Raw genomic sequence first — 16,446 nt, forward strand, 5'->3', positions numbered from 1 at the left:
CAGGGTGTGTTTCTAATAATCAAAACTCAGTCACACATCAAGACAATAATGAGGCCTCTTTATCTAGAGCTAATCTACCTCAACAAAGAAAATGGACTAAGGATCACCCCTTTGAGCTCATCTTTGGTAATGCATCTTCTAGAGTTCAATCAAGGAGAGCAACTCAAGAAAAATGTCTATATAGCAGCTTCCTATCTAAAGAAGAACCAAAGAAGGTAGAAGAAGCTTTGTTGGATCTTGATTGGATTTTAGCTATGCAGGAGGAGCTAAACTAATTTGAAAGGAATAAAGTATGGAAGCTGGTACCCAAACCTAAAGGAAAGTATCCAATTGACACAAAGTGGGTATTCAGAAATAAGATGGATGAAAATGGCATAGTAGTCAGGAACAAAGCTAGATTGGTTGCTAAGGGTTATTATACCCAAGAAGGAATATATTTTGATGAAACTTTTGCTCCTATTGCAAGACTTGAAGCCATCAAAATTTTCTTAGCCTATGCAGCTCATACAAATTTCAAAGTCTATCAAATGTGTTATGGATAAAAAACTAAGGTTATTATTTGCTGTATTTATTGCTAAGGTTCGGGAGCTCAAGGCCTTTAATGGCTGCTCTCGTGTTTCGTAGCTTAACTCTGCCTTTACGAGATGCCTACGTATCTCTGTGAATTAGAAAATCAAGCCAAAAAACGTAGTTCCGATTTGTGGGGTGAGACCCCTTATACAAATGTTGGTGGTCCTTGAATTGGACTTGGTATAGGAGACTTGGTGATCAAGTCTCTAAATTAGAATGGACTTTGGGGTCCTAAATAGTAGGAAACTGATTCCTTATCCTTCTAGGTCCCTTAGAGGCTAATCTGCAAGGATTTATGTCCTCATTGGGACTCTTTTCAATAGCTGATTTTTCCCTTATTAATTAATTATGAAATTTATTAATATTTAGGGTTTTTGGGCCTTCTTTGTTCCATCAGGCCTGATCTAGTCCATCAGGCCTGATCAATGTGTTAACCTTTTTGGTCTGAATGTCATACATCTTCTTATTGGGCCTAGCAGCCCAAATCATGTATAATTACTGTAATATTTAATTACATAATCAGGATTTATTTATCCCTATCATTTGCCCCCAACTTTTGGGAAACCGTATAAGATTTCGCAAAAGTTAAGTTCGTTCATTCCCTTTCAGGGTATCGTTTTGCGTAAAGTGTGGAGCGACCTACACGCTTACAACGATTTTCCTTGTACATCGCTTCAGGGTCGTTTAAAAACTTCCCCTTCTATTTTCTTACCTTCTGGTATTTTTCAGGTATTTTCCATTTTTTCTGAGATTTTTTCACATTTTCTGCAATTTTTCACAAATATTCTCAAATTTTCAGCCCTTTTTCGACCAGGATCCTAGTCGAAATTTCGACCTGGATCCTAGTCTAATTTTGGGCCAGCTTTCCAATCCTGGTCGAAGGACTTCGACTAGGATCCACGACCTGGCTTTCGACCAGGATCCTAGTCGAACCTTCGACCTGGATTTTGGTCGAAAACTAGTGTCTTTCTTTGCTTCCTGGTCGTTTGGTTTCGACTAGGATCCACGACCTGGGTTTCGACCAAGATCCTAGTCGAACCTTCAACCTAGATTTTAGTCGAGACTTCTGTGCTTATTTGCTTCCTGGTCATTAAATTTCGACTATGATTCACGACCTGGGTTTCGACCAGGATCCTAGTCGATTCTTCGACCTGGATTTTAGTCTAGGTTTCTACACCCCATTCTTGAAAAAATATTGTGCTTGATTCAGGAATTCGACCTTGATCCTGGTCTGGATTTCGACCTCAATCCATTTCTATTATACCCGTAATTTTAGGGTGTCTGTTCGAAAGAATTCGAACAGAATTCATGAGCTGAAATTCGACCTCAATCCTGGTCTATTATACCCGTAATTTTTGGGTGTCTGTTCGAAAGAATTTGAGTAGAATTCACGACTTGGAACTCGACCTCAATCCTGGTCTTATTGGGCTTCCTTCTTATCCAATTTGGATTGGGCCTTATCTTTTTTAGGGCTTTGATTTGGGCCTTCTATTTTTCCAAATCCTAATTGGATTTGGGCCTTCTATTTTCCAAATCTTAATTGGATTTGGGCTATTTATTTTTCCAAATCTTAATTGGATTTGGGCTTTTTATTTTTCCAAATCCTAATTGGATTTGGGCCTCCCATTGGGCCTCTTATTAATCTGGGCTTAATATTTTAAAACACCTTCTTTAGAATTCTCTAGAAGTCTCGGGAATTTTTATTTAATTTCTTTGGAATTCCTTGGAATATTTTGGAATGTTCCATTTCTGGGCTTTTTTCTTTGGGCCTTTATCCTTACTGGGCTTTTTGTCCCTTCAACTTCACTTTTTCTCCTATATAAAGTAGTGAGTAGAGTCTACTGCTCCTCACTTCCTTATTTCTAAATTATCCTTCTTTCTTCTTCTGTTAAGAATCTCAGAGCAATAACAGTAGGTCGAAGTATCTTAAGCCCTAAAACCTTTTTTAGGAGCATTACTTCAGGTAAGACTTCTCCCTTTACTTTTCATGCTTGTTTTTGCATAGTTTGCGTTTTAAAATTGTCTCCTTATGTGCCTTTTTTTTAGATGGCTGATAAGAAAATGACCCGTTTGGCCAAGATGAATGTGGCCAGAAAGTCCAATGAATTCCCCATTCGGTCAAGGTACACTTCCTTGATTGATATGATCAACACCCGAGGGGACGAGTACCTGTCAGATGCGCATCTAAACGCACACGACCATATCAGTGCCTTGCGGGATCCAAAGGAGCTGGACAAGTTGAGCGGTTGTTTCAGAATCAAGGATCCTTTCAAGCTAGTTCTTGCAGGTCCGGCCGACAGGGCCTGTCAGTGGAGGAAAGACGCACTATGCGTCTACAGGGATAATTTAAGGGCAGGTATTAGACTCCCCTTTCACCCATTCATCCCTGTTTTGCTAGCTGATGTGGGCATCAGCCCTTGCCAACTCCCTCCTAACTCTTGGAGGTTGATTCTGTGCTATCTGTCGTAATGCGCCAAGCACAATGTCTCTACCTTTGTTGCGGTTTTTAGAAAGATTTTCCAGTTCAAGAACAGTCCTGACAAGAATCTGGGGTGGGTTTCTTTAAACCAGCGCCCAACCGTTCCCCACATAGTGAACGAGAAGTCCATCCCTGACAACAACTTGGGGTGGAAGAAAGATTTTATGTTCGTCATTTGGGAAGGTGGCGATTGGGGCTCCCTATTTCACTCGTCTTTTGGGCTAGCCGTAGATGGGAGCCCAAACGATGTAATTTTGTCTGAGGAGGAGACCAGAGCTTTCAACCTTCTTACGCAAGATAATGGGACTTCCCATTCTTGGGATCTTATCAGGGAGACCGTTCTTGTAGAACGCGGCCTTTCTCCCGTCCCTAAGAAGAGTACGTTTCCTTCCTTATCTAGTTGTTTTCGTTCCTTCTATCTTCTACTTTGCTAACTTCTCAACTCACTTATCTTATTTGTTGCAGTGGCTGAGAAAATTGAGGAGGCTACAAAGCCTAATGACCTGGAAACGACCAGGATGAAGCGTGCTGGAAAGGTCTTTAAATACCCGCGCCTTGGGGATCCTTTCCCGGAGTTCCTACTCCAGGCGAAGAAGGCCCCAACCAAGTTTTACGTACCAAGCAAAAACCAGGGTCTTACTTCCAACCTGCTTGGGGAATCCGGGGCAATGATTCGATTGTTGGCAACACAGCGCTCGCCAAGGAATGGTCTATGCATTCTATTTCCCTGGTTGACCATCAAGACTTTGTCCTTCAACAGGACTTGGAGGCTAACGAGCTTTTCGAAGCTCAGGCTTTGGCGACGGTACATCTTATCCCTTTGCCATTTGTAGTTTTTTTTTTTGCCTTTTTGATTTTTTCCATTTCTTACCTTTGCTGTGTATCTTGTAGGCGAACGACCATTTTCAAGGGGCGATGCACCAAGCCAAGGCTTGGAAGGTTGGCCTCGAGGATGCGAACAAGAAGCTGGAGGAGGCCAACAAAAGAATAGAGGCCCTTGAAGCCCAACTTGCCTCATCTACTTCTGACTTGGAAATGGCCCGGGCTGAAAATGTTATCCTCAAGGCTCAAAAGGATAAAGCCCCGTGCGAGTTCCAGCACTTGGGGGCATTACAGATAAGCTCGTTGATTTGATCAAGGACGGCCCATCGGGGAGTCAAGGCCAAAGCCAAAAGAGAAAGGAGCTCGAATCCAGCTCTGAAGAGGAGGAATCTTCTTCGGAGGAGGAGCCTGAGCCCGTTATAAAGAAGGCCAGGGTAGAAGAGCCTCCAAAGCCAGCGTCTCCTAAACCAACATCTCCTGCAGCATCCAAAGAGCCCGAAGATAGTTCCAAGGGAACCTCTGCGGAGAATTCCGAGGGGACTTCCGAGGGACCGACTGAAGAGACATCCGAGGAGACTTCGGATAGCCTTCCAAGGCCTAAGTTTTTATGTATTTCTTCTTTCTTAGACAATATTAAACTTTGTAGTTGACTTTTATTATTTTCAGTCATATTTTTCCCAAGTATCGTCATATTTTTTCTTTCGATTTTTCAAACTTAAATCTATAACTTGGTTTTATCCTTCACAATGCATGAATCTAATAAGCTGAGATTAAGTCGAAGGCTTATATTATAACTTAGTATTCTTGATATCTTACATGAAATGGGTTCAACCCTGATAAAATCTAAACATAGCTTCTATATAGAAAAATCCTAAGCAAGCAAAGCTTCAAGGTGCTTTTAAACCTACTTGTCATACTGACAAGTGAGAATCGTACTTTAACTGTTCTACACATAGTAAACTTTCAGGTTTTGGGCATGCCAAGTTCTTGGGACTTCAAAACCATCCATAGTCTCCAGCTTGTAGGTTCCTCTACCCTGAACGCTCTTGACTTTGTACGGCCCTTCCCAATTTGGGGCAAGTTTCCCTTTCTGTCCTACACTAGAAGCTTCCACTTTCCTCAAGACTAAGTCACCTTGTTTGAAGAACCTTTCTTTAACCCTTAGGTTGTAGTAGAATGAAGCTTTTTTATGATATTCCACTATCTTCGCATGTGCCTCATCTCGTACTTCGTCAATTAGATCCAGGGCTAACCTTTGCCCTTCTTCATTTTCCTCAACATTGAAAGCTTGAATCCTGGGGGAGGAATGTGAGATCTCTACAGGAACAACTGCTTCTGCACCATATGCTAACATGAAGGGAGTTGCTCCAGTCATGACTCTACAGGTAGTCCTATAGGCCCATAGTATGGGGAGTATTTCATCAACCCAGTTATTCCTTGACTTCTCGATCCTCTTCTTTAGTCCATCCAGGATTATTCGATTTGCCACTTCCGCTTGCCCATTGGCTTGCGGGTGAGCCACGGATGTGAATCGCAACTCAATTTCATTTTCCTCACAATATTTATTTAATTCCTCGTTGTTGAACTGTGTTCCATTGTCAGTGACTAGGATGCGGGGAATTCCATACCGGCACATAATACTTTCCCACAGGATTTATGCAACCTACTTAGTTGTGATCTTGACCAAGGGTTTGGCTTCAATCCACTTGGTGAAATAATCAATGGCTACAATCAGGAACTTCCTTTGTATCGTGGCCATGGGGAAGGGCCCTAGTATATCCATTCCCCACATAGAAAAGGGGATGGGCGAGTTAATAGAGGTCATCATCTCGGGGGGTTGTCTAACAAATGGTGCGTGCTTCTGACAACGGTCACATTTTTTCACATATTCTTTGGCATCAGCCGTCATTTCTGGCCAATAGAAGCCTAAACGGGTTATCTTATGAGCCAAGGCCCTGCCCCCAAGTGTTTCTCACATATGCCTTCATGTACTTCTTCAAGAGCCAAGCGAGCCTCATCCGGCCTGAGACATCTTAAGTAGGGAACCATGACGGATCTTTTATACAGAATTCCATCTATCAAAGAGTATCTTAGTTCTCGAACAACCAATTTTTGTGCCTCAGTAGCATCATTTCGTAACCAACCGGTTTGAATGTGAGCCTTAATGGGATCAATCCATGATGTCACCAGGCCTATAGGAGCCACAAGCTTAACATCAATGCTCCGTGTTTTCAAAACGAGATAGTATACACATCCAGAACTTTCTTCCATCTCAGATGAAGCAAATTTAGAAAACACATCTGCCTTAGCATTTTCCTCCCTTGGAATGTGCTCAACATGACATTCATCAATTTGGGTCATCACGGCCCTTACCAGGCGGACATACTTAGCCATCGCTTCATTCCTTGCCTCAAACTCTCCCTTCACCGGGGATATGACCAACTTCGAGTCTCCACAGACTTTTAAGTTTTTGACTCTAAGTGTCCCTGCTAAGCCAAGACCAGCTATCAGAGCTTCATATTATGCCTCATTGTTTGTGGTTGGGAAGTCTAACTTCATGGCATACTCAATTAAGAACCCATCAGGGCTTTGTAAAACCAAACCTGCTCCACTTGAATTCGTTTTTGATGTTCCATCAAAATAGAGAACCCAGTATTCTTTTTCCTTATTAACCTTCTCTTTATCCCCCTTATCAACTTCCTTGTCTTGAGGTATGTTATCTTCCTGCCCCCCGACTTCTTGGTTGGGTATGGTACATTCCATCACGAAGTTAGCTAATGCCTGGGCTTTTATTGCCGTTCGTGGCTTATACTTGATGTCGAACTCTCCCAGCTCTATTGCCCACTTGATCAATCTCCCACTAGCCTTGGGACTATGAATGATATTTCTCAGGGGCTGATTCGTTAGCACCTCAATTTGATGAGCCTGAAAGTAAGGTCGTAACTTTCTTGAAGCCATTACCAAGGCTAGAGCAAATTTCTCAATAGCTGAATAATTCAACTCAGCACCATGCAGAATTTTGCGGACATAGTATACGGGTTTCTGGATTTTCAGTTCATCCTTAACCAATACAGCGCTCAAGGCACTCTCTGAAATAGCTAAGTATAAGAATAAAACTTCATTCAAAGCTGGCTTGGCCAACAACGGGGCTTGGGCCATATATTTCTTTAATTCCTCGAATGCCTTCTGGTTTTCCTCACTCCATACAAAGTCCTTAATATTCTTTAGTGACTTGAAGAATGACAAGCATTTGTCTCCTGACTTGGAGATGAATCGTCCCAGCGCAACAACCCTTCCTGTGAGCTTCTGAACATCCTTGACAGTTTTTGGTGGTTCCATGTCCAGGATTGCCTTTATTTTATCGGGATTAGCCTCGATCCCTCTCTTGGAGACCATCCATCCCAAAAATTTTCCAGACCCTACTCCGAAAGCACACTTTGTAGGATTTAACATCATCTTGTGGTACCTCAGGACCTCAAAAGCTTCCCTCAAATGGGTTATATGGTCACTCTTTACTAGACTCTTGACTAACATGTCATCAACATAAACTTCCATAGTCTTGCCAATAAGATTCTTAAAAATTTTATTTACCAACCTTTGATAGGTGGCTCCTGCATTCTTAAGACCAAATGCCATAATTATATAACAATAAACACCAATGTCAGTGATGAATAATACCTTTGGAATGTCATCCTTGTGCATCTTGATCTGATTATATCCACTGAATCCATCCATGAAGCTTAGCATTTCATGCCCAGCAGTGGCATCTATCAAAGTATCGATCCTTGGTAACAGGAAACAGTCCTTAGGACATGCATCATTTAGATCTGTAAAGTTCACACACATCCTCCATTTTCCATTGGCCTTCTTCACCATTACAAGGTTTGCTAACCACTCTGGAAATTGAATCTCCTCAACGAAACCAGCCTCCAAGAGCTTCTCCACTTCCTGTTTTATAGCTTCTTGCCTTTCTGGAGCAAAACTTCTTTTCTTTTGTTTCACTGTCTTCCGATTTGGGTCCACATTTAGCTTGTGAGTAATCAGTTCCGGGTCTATGCCTGGCATATCAGTTGCTGACCATACAAATACGTCACTATTTTCTTGCAAAAATTTCACTAACTTCCCTCTAAGGGGCTCCTCGAGCGTTGTTCCAATAAAAGTAACCTTTTCAGGATCTTCGGGGGCTAAAGGAATTGAAACCAAGTCTTCTGCTGGCTTTCCTCTTTTCTCATCATTCTCTCGGATATCCAAATCTTCAATAGGAAGAACCTGCCTCCCAACTCCATATGCCCTCAAAGAGGCCACATAACAGCTTCTAGCCATTTTCTGGTCTCCTCTCTCTTCTCCAATCCCATCCCGGGTAGGAAATTTCATAACTGAATGGTAGGAAGAAGGGACTGCCTTGAAGGCGTGTATCCCTGTTCTTCCCATGATAGCGTTGTAAGTCGAACTGGCCTTCACCACCACGAAGTCCAACATCTGAGTTGCTTGCCTTGGTTCCTATCCTATGGTTGTTGGCAACTTGATTATCCCTTCTACGGGGCACTCCACTCCCGTAAACCCATATATTGGCATGTCGGTTGGGGTCAATTGGGAGTCATTATATCCCATCCTCAAAAAGGTGTCATGGAGTAAGATATCCACTGAAGCACCATTATCCACAAGGACCCTTCTCATTGGGCTGTTCCCTATTATCGGGGTTATAACCAATGGATCGTCATGGGGAAATTTTACACCCTCCAGATCATAATCATCAAAATACATTGTTACTCCTATCCTGGCCCTCTTCGGGGCTTTCCCAACAATATGCATAACTTCTCGGGCATATGCTTTCCTGGAGTTCTTGGATAACCCAGCAGCAGTTGGTCCTCCAAAGATTGTGTTTATCACAGGCCCTCGGGGTTGTGGTCCTCCGAAGATTATATTTATCACAGGTCCCCTAGGCTGATGATTCCGCCCCTGATCATCTTGGTCCCTCCTACGATCTTTAAAGTTCTTTCTTCCATTATTATTCCTATACCCTCCTTCTCCAGTGTATTTGTTCAATCTTCATTTTCGAATGAGGAACTCAATTTCATCTTTCAGCTGTCTACACTCATCGGTGTCATGACCAACATCTTTGTGAAATCTGTAATACTTGCTTTTATCTAGCTTTGCAGGATCAGCCTTCAAGGGCTTAGGCCAACGAATATCTCTATCTTTCTCGATTTCCATCAAGATCTGGCTTCTAGGAGCATTCAGCTTAGCGTATTCAGTGAACTTTTGCCCAGGCCCTCCCTTCTTGGGGGTTGAATCAGGGTTTTGCTCGTTTCTAGGATACTTGTCCTTAGCGATATACTCCAGATCAGTTTTCCGCTTCTTGCCTCCAGTGGGCTCATTACTCACTACGGTCTTCCTTATGCTTTCTTCCACCTTGATGTACTTCCCTGCCCTATCCTGGAGCTGCAACATGATTTCAGGGGGGCGTTTGGCTAAGGACATCTTGAAAAACTCATCCCTAGTTCCTTGTTGCAGTGCTATCATGGCTACCTTATCATCAAGGTCTGGGACTTTTAAAGCCTCCTTTGTGAAATAATTCAGATAGTCTCTCAAGGATTCCTTTGTTCCCTGCACAATGATCATAAGAGATGCTGAACTTTTCTCATCTACTCTCCCGCTGATGAATTACTTAATAAAAGCCTGACTTAATTCTCTGAACAACCCAATAGAGTTCGGGGGCAAATGACTATACCACCTTTGAGCCATACCCGACAGGGTTTGAGGAAAGGCCCGACACTTGATAGCATCATTCACGGGCTGCAACAGCAGTGCATTAGAGAATGTTCTAACATGATTAGCGGGATCTCCCGTACCATCATAAGCTTTTATAGTTGGCATCTTGAACTTCTTTGAGATATGGGCATTCATTATATCTTCAGTGAAGGTTGGAGTAGGATCATCAGGATCTCCAAGGGGAAGAAGATTGCTTGGATCCAGGTCTATGATAGGAGGAGGATTTCTCCCCTAGGAGGTACTGGGGGTCTGGTGGTTTGGTGTGCCTCCAAGTCGCGCCTCAGCCTTTGAATCTCAGCCTCGTGAGCCCTGATTCTTTCCTGCACTTCTTGGGGATTCGCCCCTTGGGTGCTTTGAGGGCGTTGGCTACCATCAGCCATTGGCTCTTTGCTAGAACGTCTCCTTCTTGGGGCTACTTCATCATCCGAAGATTCGGAGTCTCTCTCAGTGTAAGGACCAGAAAATTCTTGATCTTCAGTGATAGGAGCCAAACCTCGTATGTATGGGGGCAAGCGCCCTCGTGCTTCACTACGTCCAGCATGTCCACTTCTTCCAACCTCGGGGTAAAGGGGCATCCCATAAGGGGGTTAGTAGTAATAATAGTTGAATATTCGTACCCGATACGTCGAGAATTCACAGGTGCATGTACTTGTTGAACTTGGGGATTCGTACCTTGAGTAGCCGAGGGAATCGTCCCTTGTGGCTGAGGTTCAGTTGCCCCTATCTGGGCTTCTCCTTGCGTGGTTGCATAGGTTGAATGAGGAGGTACCTCCATAGTTGAAGAAATCACTTGGGTTGTCCCTGTTGGTATTCCTCCTCCAAGGGCTCTAACTGTTCTCCGTGTTTTTGCCATGGTTATTGTTGTGCTTTCCCACAGACGGTGCCAAATGTTATGGATAAAAAACTAAGGTTATTATTTGCTGTATTTATTGCTAAGGTTCGGGAGCTCAAGGCCTTTAATGGCTGCTCTCGTGTTTCGTAGCTTAATTCTGCCTTTACGAGATGCCTACGTATCTCTGTGAATTAGAGAATCAAGCCAAAAAATGTAGTTCTGATTTGTGGGGTGAGACCCCTTATATAGATGTTGGTGGTCCTTGAATTGGACTTGGTATAGGAGACTTGGTGATCAAGTCTCTGAATTAGAATGGACTTTGGGGTCCTAAATAGTAGGAAATTGATTCCTTATCCTTCTAGGTCCCTTAGAGGCTAATCTGTAAGGATTTATGTCCTCATTGGGACTCTTTTCAATAGCTAATTTTTCCCTTATTAATTAATTACAAAATTAATTAATATTCAGGGTTTTAGGGCCTTCTTTGTTCCATCAGGCCTTATCAATGTGTTAACCTTTTCGGTCTGAATGTCATACATCTTCTTATTGGGCCTAGCAGCCCAAATCATGTATAATTACTGTAATATTTAATTACATAATCAGGATTTATTTATCCCTATCAAAATGGATGTCAAAAGTGCATTTCTAAATGGAGATTTGGAAGAGGAAGTCTATGTAAGTCAGCCTCCTCGTTTCGAAGATCCAAGTTTTCCAAATCATATGTACTATCTTTTGAAAGTACTTTATGGACTGAAGCAAGCACCTAGAGCCTGATATGTGTTAGGGCGAAAACACGCGCTAATATTCACGCAAGTATATGCGTTCGCAAGTAGTATAAGATATAAATCAGATTCGTTCCTACAGAGACTGGTTTAGGTTAATTTAAATTTATGCACCTATGCAACAATGTATGGTTACCGCTCAATGCTAAGACAAATAACAAATTGGGTTTTAATTAAACTAAGAGATTAAACTAAATAACATTAACTAAGAGAATTCAGGTGAATTAATATATATGATAAACATGGGATCCTAACTTCATTAAATACTTCATTTAATAGCCTTTTCGTTCTTAACCTTAGCATGTGATGGTGATGACACTAATCAGATAACACGAAACTGATAAACGCCAACTTTCGTTGTACGAGTACCATTCTACCAGACATCCACAAAAGAGATAGAAGCTGAATAGGCACCAATTATATTGAGACCCTATATATCTATAGAATTTGACAACATAATGGTTTAAGCATAAGTTTTCTATCTTGATTACATAGGGCAAGTAAAACGGTTAGAGTTACCTACTAATCATGCATACAATACATGAATCTATGCTAGCATGATAAGTTCTAAACCTCTATATTCACTATCGCATCAATAGAGATTAACACGCTATCTTATATGTTAGCTACGCACATAAGACGAATAAGCATAACCAATACTAGGATATCAATCAATCACCACACACCAAGATATCGAAACAATTAACTATTGAAATCCATAAGTAAATCCGCTAGAATCCCATGATAATGATTAGCCCATAATTGAACTCATCGTCATCATGGGTTCCAATGAAAACATGGTATAAACAAGGTCTTAATAAACTGAATAATAATCAAAGTACGAATAAGCGAGATCTAGGTTCAACAAGAACGAAAATGAGCATCCAAAGTTACAACTAATTCAAAGAATCACAAGTTGAAAACAAGATCTTCTTTTTTGAAGTTGTTTTGTGCTTCTAGGTCTTCTCCTTGGTATTCCAATCTTCCCGGATGATGAAAACCCTTTTTTTAAGTATATATACTCCCCTAATGGACCTGGACCCTTAAAATCGTCAAATTCCACTCAAAAAAGGCTTTTTCAGCGAAATCAGCTACCATCCGCGCCTCAGGCGGCCGCCTCAGCTCTCCAGGCGGGCGCCTCAGCTCCCAAGCGGCCGCCCCACATCCTAGGCGGGCGCCTGCAGCCTGTTTGGAAAAATTCTGACGAATCTTATTTTGGCCATAACTTGAGTTCTACTCGTCAGAATTAGGCGATTCAACTGCCCACGCGAAGCTAACGAGATTATATACAACTTGAAAATGGCCAAGGATTCCAATTCTTATCACTTTTTATCATATTTCCTTTAAAAGCTCTTTTCTTAATTTAACTGATACATGAAATGCAATAACACAAAAACACATCAAAATACCAACAACTTGAGTACAAAATACCAATTTAAGCTTGTAATGAAGCGTTCCAAGTGGATATAAAATCCACTTATCACACCCCCAAACTTGAATCGATGCTTGTCCTCTAGCATAAACAGACTCAAAACTACAAAACAAACCTAATGCATGAATGCAACTACGTGAATGCAACTAAATGATAATGAAATCGATTCCCTCAAAATAACCATAACCAAATGAATAATCCAACGCCTCTAAGAATACAATGACTTTAAATAGAGCTCGAATAAATCCTACAAACCAACTCACAAACAAGAAACGTGTGTGTGTGGAATGCTTAACAGATAGCTCTCGATACTAGATCAATAACCATAACTTATCTATCATCGAAACAATCAAAAGTTTATAAACAGAATAGACATTAAACGCATTATGACTCACAACACCTCCTTTCTACTAGAGTTATACAAGGATTCACACTATTATTGAATACATAACAAAGATGCTTATTTGACCGTGCAATGAATGAGGTCCCAAAAGACTTATGCAATAATACCCATGTAGCGAGTGTTAGGTTAGCGGATCCCAGCCTATAAAAGCCTTAGGTCACTAGGCACAAAGTCCCATAGAACTTAATAACTCGAGTATTAAAGAGCTCACCCTTGATCAATTATGCATAAACACATACTTTTTTTCTCTTTTTTTTCTTTTTGTCAATAATTTCTGAATGAGTGCGTTTCACTCCATCTCATTCAACCCTAGACTACTCATAAAAATATGAGCCGACTACTAGCCATTTGATGCCTAGCCTTACAACAACTAGCAATAAAATCCAAGTTTTTCTCCAGATAAAATAAATCAGAGTTTTTATGTCATTACGAGAATATCACAAATTCTAAATATAACCAAATGATTAAATCTCAACAACAAACAAGTATGATCATGATCTAGATCAAAAGCAACCCTATAAGTCTTTGTGAAAATAATTGTTTCTGGCGTGCAAATCAATTCATTAGGACTTAAACATCCCTCTATTCGTCATCACCATACTCAAATCAATATCAACTTATCAAATATCATAGTTCATCTTAAGGGATCATGCTAAATATGCATGCAAATGTAACTATATGAAATCACATAAAAACAATAAATATGTCCTAAATGAACAAATCATGCAAAAATATGAATGAACTACAACTAAACATGCAATACGAATCTATATGTACACATATACTACAAATCCTTACATTATCACCCTCAAACTTAAATTTTTCAATGTCCTCATTGAAGGTAATAATAAGGATTTCAGGCATACCTAGTCATCGGAAAGATCACCCTCCTCGGGTGCAGGATCAGGTGGCCAATCAACCTCGCCACCAATGTCTCGATAAACGATACCGAAAGTGTGTGTTAAATCTTCAACAAAATATTGGTGGATGACATGCATGGCCTCCATACGCCTAGTCAATCTTCTATACAGTGCATCACCAACACCAGTCCTATCAAATGCATGTGGTGCACGAGAGGTACCATCTGTAAGCACGGCAGAAACCGGCCGGTCACCCTCTATATTATCAAAAGTATATCCCAACCCCTTGTCAGGGGGTGCACCTAAGAATGCATAACTCAAGTGATCTGGTAGTGGGTTGAGCTAAAGTATGGGAGCATCTTCAGTCGACGGCCCGAGACGTTCCTGAGAAATTTTCAGCTCTGCTAACCCAAGAGAATCGAATGGCATATCCAACTTCCTCTTCCACGGAGGTGCATTCAAAACCTGCAGTTGCTCTACTTTAAAGCACTCCTCTTTAGCTGTGGGTAACTTTATTTCCTTGAACACATTAAAAGTGACCTTTTGATTGTGAACCTTCATCGAAAGCTCTCATTTTTGCACATCAATCATAGTTCGGCCTGTAGCCAAGAATAGTCTTCCCAAGATAATGGGAATCTTCTTATCTTCCTCAAAATCAAGAATTACAAAGTCAGCAGGGAAGAAGAGTTTAACCACCTTGACCAAGACATCCTCCACTATATCTCGTTGATAAGCGATAGAACGGTCAGCTAGTTGCAATGACATGTAAATTGGTTTCGGATCAGGCAGTCCAAGCTTCTTGAAGATAGATAAGGGCATCAGATTGATTCTAGCTCCTAAATCACATAAACATTTGTCAAATGAAAAGTTTCCGAAGGTGCAAGGAATAGTGAAGCTTCCAGGATCTTTAAGCTTCGGAGGCAACTTCTGTTGCAGCACAACACTGCATTCCTCCGTTAGAGTAACGGTCTCTAAGTCATCGAGCTTCACTTTTCGAGAGAGAATACCTTTCATAAACCTCACATAGCTAGGCATCTGTTCAAGAGTTTCAGCGAAAGGTATGTTGATATGAAGTTTCTTGAACACCTCCAAAAACTTCTCAAACTACTTATCCAGCTTTTTCTTCTACAGCCTCTTAGGAAAAGGAGGTGGAGGATAGATCTATTTCTCCCCTGTATTACCCTCAGGAGGAGTGTGTTCCACAATAGTCTTCCTTGGTTCCACCTCTGCTTCCTTCTATACTTCTTCTTCAGCCACAACTGTATTTTCTGAAACTTGAGATTTTTCAGGCTCTTCGTCTTGCTGAATTTGGGGGATTGCGACCTTTCTAGATCTTAAGGTGATGGCGTTCACCTGTTCTTCAACTTCCCTCTTGCCTGGATTTGTTTCTGTATCACTAGGATGGTCGATTCAATAAGGCATTAACAATTTGCCCTATTTGGTTCTCCAGAGTCTTGATAGAAATAGCCTGGCTTTGGCATATAAAAGCCTAGTTTTTGCACATAAGCCTCAACTCCTCCAATTCAGATTTTTCATTCAAAGATAGACCTGCATCATGATTTTCTTGTTGAATTTGGAGTTGTTGTCTTGGTGCAAATTGTTGCTGAAAACTAGGAGGGTTGAATTGTTTTGCTCCAAACTGCTGGAACGGCTGTTGCACCGTATTCTGATTGTTGCTCCATCTGAAGTTAGGATGATTCCAGTTATCAAGATGATAAGTGTCTGGAACTGGTTGCTGCGATCTCTGAAAATTGCTCACAAACTGAGTTGATTCACTAGATATAGCGCATTGCTCCGTCGCATGCGAACCTGCACATAGCTCACAAACACTGGTTATCTGATTAACACCCAAGTTAGCCAGAGAATCGATCTTCATAGACAACGCCTTTAGTTGAGCAGTGATAGCCGTAGCTGTATCCACCTCAAGAACTCCTGCTATCTTGCCCTGTAGACATCTCTGGGTTGGATACTGATATTCATTAGCAGCTATCAGTTCAATTAGATCATAAGCTTCCTGATAGCTCTTTGCCCATAATGCTCCACCTGATGCTACATCGAGCATGGGTCTGGACTATGCTCCCAACCCGTTATAGAAGCAAATTATGATCATCCAATCAGGAATTCCATGATGAGGGCACTTCCTAAGCATCTCCTTGTAGCACTCCCAAGCTTCACACAAAGATTCTCCCATTTGCTGCACAAATTGAGTAATAGCATTCCTGAGTGCAACTATCTTCGCCATAGGAAAGAATATTGTAAGAAACTTCTGAGCGAGATCCTCCCAATTAGTAATCGAACCAGCTGGTAGAGAGTGTAACCAACTCTTAGCCTTGTCCCTCAGAGAGAATGGGAACAGTCTCAGCTTTACAGCATCTTCAGAAACACCGTTGAACCTGAAGGTGTCGCAGATATCAATGAAATCCCTAATGTGCATATTGGGATCTTCAGTTGGAGAACCCCCAAATTGGATTGAATTCTTCACCCATTGAATTATTCC

General features: G+C 41.4%; 1 non-coding gene across 1 annotated transcript; it reads left to right on the top strand.

Annotated features, from left to right (window-relative positions):
• The first annotated feature begins 16,069 nt into the window (after positions 1 to 16,069).
• On the top strand, positions 16,070 to 16,176 carry LOC141663086 (small nucleolar RNA R71). The gene has a single exon (XR_012551171.1). It is a non-coding gene; the product is annotated as a small nucleolar RNA R71 (small nucleolar RNA).
• The last annotated feature ends 270 nt before the right edge of the window (positions 16,177 to 16,446 follow it).

The sequence above is a fragment of the Apium graveolens genome, chromosome 5 (genome assembly GCF_009905375.1).
Source record: "Apium graveolens cultivar Ventura chromosome 5, ASM990537v1, whole genome shotgun sequence".
In the NCBI taxonomy this organism is placed as follows: Eukaryota; Viridiplantae; Streptophyta; class Magnoliopsida; order Apiales; family Apiaceae; genus Apium; species Apium graveolens.